The following is a 4,424-nucleotide window of genomic DNA, read 5'->3' as shown; positions in this document are numbered from 1 at the left end:
CCCAGCGGCCGGGTAGGTGTTCTCATATCTCTGAAACAGGCGCCAAGCTGTCTTGTAAGCCCTAAGAGTATTACTGGCCAAGGAATTGGCCATCAGTCTCTTAGCTATGGTGAGATGAGAGACTAGTCCCAGCGCAGCTGGGCCTGGTGAGGAATCTTTTTTTTTTCCTCCATGCGTGAGAGACTCTAATGGCGGAGTCATCTGTGTAAACCTAAAGCGGAGAAGCCATGCGCGAGAGACTAATGGCGGAGCCATGCGTGAGAGACTAATGGCGGAGTCATATGTGTAAAACTAAAACGGAGAAGCCATGCGTGAGAGACTCAGATGGCGGAGTCATATGTGTAACTAAAACGGAGAAGCCATGCGTGAGAGCCTCTAACGGCAGAGTCATATGTGTAAAACTAAAACGGAGAAGCCATGCGTGAGAGACTCAGATGGCGGAGTCATATGTGTAACTAAAACGGAGAAGCCATGCGTGAGAGCCTCTAACGGCAGAGTCATATGTGTAAACCTAAAACGGAGAAGCCATGCGTGAGAGACTCTAATGGCGGAGTCATATGTGTAACTTAAAACGGAGAAGCCATGCGTGAGAGATTCTAATGGCAGAGTCATATGTGTAACCTAAAACGGAGAAGCCATGCGTGAGAGACTCTAATGGCGGAATCATATGTGTAAAACTAACGCGGAGAAGCCATGCGTGAGAGACTCTAATGGCGGAGTCATATGTGTAAACCTAAAACGGAGAAGCCATGCGTGAGAGACTCTAATGGCGGAGTCATATGTGTAAACCTAAAACGGAGAAGCCATGCGTGAGAGACTCTAATGGCGGAGTCTTATGTGTAAAATTAACGCGGAGAAGCCATGCGTGAGAGACTCTAATGGCGGAGTCATATGTGTAACCTAAAACGGAGAAGCCATGCGTGAGAGACTCTAATGGTGGAGTCATATGTGTAAACCTAAAACGGAGAAGCCATGCGTGAGAGACTCTAATGGCGGAGTCATATGTGTAAAACTAACACGGAGAAGCCATGCGTGAGAGACTCTAATGGCGGAGTCATATGTGTAACCTAAAACGGAGAAGCCATGCGTGAGAGATTCTAATGGCAGAGTCATATGTGTAACCTAAAACGGAGAAGCCATGCGTGAGAGACTCTAATGGCGGAATCATATGTGTAAAACTAACGCGGAGAAGCCATGCGTGAGAGACTCTAATGGCGGAGTCATATGTGTAACCTAAAACGGAGAAGCCATGCGTGAGAGACTCAGATGGCAGAGTCATATGTGTAACTAAAACGGAGAAGCCATGCGTGAGAGCCTCTAACGGCAGAGTCATATGTGTAAACCTAAAACGGAGAAGCCATGCGTGAGAGACTCTAATGGCGGAGTCATATGTGTAAACCTAAAACGGAGAAGCCATGCGTGAGAGACTCTAATGGCGGAGTCATATGTGTAAACCTAAAACGGAGAAGCCATGCGTGAGAGACTCTAATGGCGGAGTCATATGTGTAAAACTAACGCGGAGAAGCCATGCGTGAGAGACTCTAATGGCGGAGTCATATGTGTAAACTAAAACGGAGAAGCCATGCGTGAGAGATTCTAATGGCAGAGTCATATGTGTAACCTAAAACGGAGAAGCCATGCGTGAGAGACTCTAATGGCGGAGTCATATGTGTAAACCTAAAACGGAGAAGCCATGCGTGAGAGACTCTAATGGCGGAGTCGTATGTGTAAAACTAACACGGAGAAGCCATGCGTGAGAGACTCTAATGGCGGAGACATATGTGTAAACCTAAAACGGAGAAGCCATGCGTGAGAGACTCTAATGGCAGAGTCATATGTGTAACCTGAAACGGGAAAGCCATGCGTGAGAGACTCAAATAATTTTTTTTTTTAATACTATAAACCACTTAAGCAGCTCCCGTATGGGCACAGCTCTGAGTACGAGCATGAAGAGCATGGTATAACGCAGATCACCTGCACGGACTAACTAACATCCTGTGCCTAAATAACCCCCTTGGAACCTTATGTACGGCCGGCAGCAGGAAGCCAGCCACCGCCTATGATCTGCTCCCCCTGACCGAGCCTAGTACTCCTTCCCCTGATCCCTGCCTACCTAACGGCACGGCGGCCCGTGCCAGACTTTATTGAAGATGAGGAGCCTTTACCCCCAGCCGCGTGGGGAGCTCACGCTGCTCCCTGGCAGAATGCACCAGTGCGGGGGAGCCCCCCCTCAGCTAGGGCCGACCAACCACCGGCTGGACACTCGTACCGCGTGGGGAGCAGCGCCACTCCCTGGCAATGTGCACCGGATCAGAGGGAGCCCTTCCTTTACCGTGGGCCCCGGCCCCCGCTGGTTTGAATTGTGTGCCGCGTGAGGAGCCGCACAGCTCCCTGGCATTGTGCGCCGGTGCGGGAGTGCCCCCCCCTCACCTAGGGGCTGGTTGTTGTGACTGGAACCCGCTGGGAGACTGAAGCCTGACCGGACCTACTGTGACCGTGAAGGCTGACCTCCCAGGCCGTGGCTGACCCGCGTGCGGAAACATGACGCAACTACCCGTAGATGCCCACCCAGTGCCTGTAGTCAACGGGAGTGCGACCGAGTCTGTGGATGTGACCGACTAGCCCCTGTAGTCGTGAGGGGACACTACATCGAGAGTAACGGTAACGGACCATCGCCTGTAGACGTGGTAGTATTACCTCACAAGTCTGTTGTCGTAAGACTACTGCCTGCAGTTGTGGCCGGCCTTTCTAATGAGTCTGTAGTCGTAACAGATTTGTGCCTGCAGTCGTGGCAGGGCTTTAGAGCGGGTCTGTAGTCGTGACAGACTGATGCCTGCAGTCGTGGCAGGGCTTTATAACGGGTCTGTAGTCGTGACAGACTGATGCCTGCAGTCGTGGCAGGACTTTATAACGAGTCTGTAGTCGTGACAGACTGATGCCTGCAGTCGTGGCAGGGCTTTAGAGCGGGTCTGTAGTCGTGACAGACTGATGCCTGCAGTCGTGGCAGGGCTTTATAACGAGTCTGTAGTCGTGACAGACCTGGCAAAGCAAAATTTCTATCTAAATTATTATTTTTTTTTTTTTAACTTCCCACCAAAGGCCACGACTGTAGGCGCCACCCCGCAAGACATGCACCAGTGGCCTGGGCATTGATAGGCCACCATACCCAGTCCCCCAAGCCCACGCAGGAGTAAGAGGGGGTTGGCCCACGCATGCGCACCACACCAGACTCACCTGGCGGCCATGACAGCCACAAACCCCACAGTATCGCAAAGTAGCCAACCACCTGTGGACCTGAATAAACAAGGACAGACATGTGAGTGAGCGAACCCCGGCTGAGTGACCCTTCACCCACGCAACCGCTCCCTAGCTAACCACCGGTTTGTCGCGGCTGCGCCCAAAACCGACCCACTGACTCCCGACGTACCGTATGGGCTTATGGGCGGCCAGGCTGCGTGTGCAAGGCGAAGTGGCCATCCCCCTTCCTTGAACCATCTCTTTATTTAATACTTAAAACTTTTTTTTTTTTTTTCTGACGCCTGCCTTAGTGCCTAGCCACTGGTGCTGAGCAAGGAGCCCAGCACCTGGACTGCAGTACCAGCATGGCCTGTAGGTGTCGCCCCCTCTCAGACCAGGACCTGCTGGAGCGCCGAAGGCCAGTGAGCCGCACTGTGGAGCCGATGGCCGGCGTGACCGATGCGCTGTGTGCGATGGTATGAGAGCGGGAGTGTGACTCACCGCAGCGGAGCCACAGGTGAGGGGTGACCGAGGAGGCTATTGCACCGTTAGCCTGGGGGACGCTGCATGTGAGCTGGGGGGCCTTAAACCGGATCGGAAAGTGCGGGCAGTCCCAGGTGCAGCTGGGGACAGACGGCAACGCTCGGCCACGTAACATAACATAAATAAACGAGGGGCATCCCCCCGACCTACCTATACTCCGCAGCGATGAGCCCGACGCAGCCGACCACACGAATTAACAACGAGACACGCGACCTCTCTGGAAGGACAGCCAACCCACGAGCCGATTCGAAAGCATTCGAACCGACAAGTGGGGGCAGGAGAGCCAGGTTTAAATAATTAAAGCCCCGCCTCCCCTCACACAAACACGGCACTCTTAATTGCCTACCACTTGATCGCGTAGTTGCGGATCTCTGTCTTCTTCTGTAATGTTGAGCTGCCGGCTAAAGACCTGTGGTGACATCACATGATCCAATCACATGGTCCCTCACCATGGTGATGAACCATGTGATTGGACCATGTGATGAGCACAGTGACGTCATCAAATTCCTGTGCACAACAAAGAAGAAGACAGAAGAGATGCCGGCTGCGCGATCATGTGGATTAAGGTGAGTTAAATTTTTTATTTTATTTTTTAACCCCTCCAGCCTTATTGTACTATGCATTTTGTATTCAGAATGCTATTA

The sequence above is a fragment of the Bufo bufo genome, chromosome 5 (genome assembly GCF_905171765.1).
Source record: "Bufo bufo chromosome 5, aBufBuf1.1, whole genome shotgun sequence".
Lineage (NCBI taxonomy): Eukaryota > Metazoa > Chordata > Amphibia > Anura > Bufonidae > Bufo > Bufo bufo.
This window is presented reverse-complemented; position numbering follows the sequence as displayed.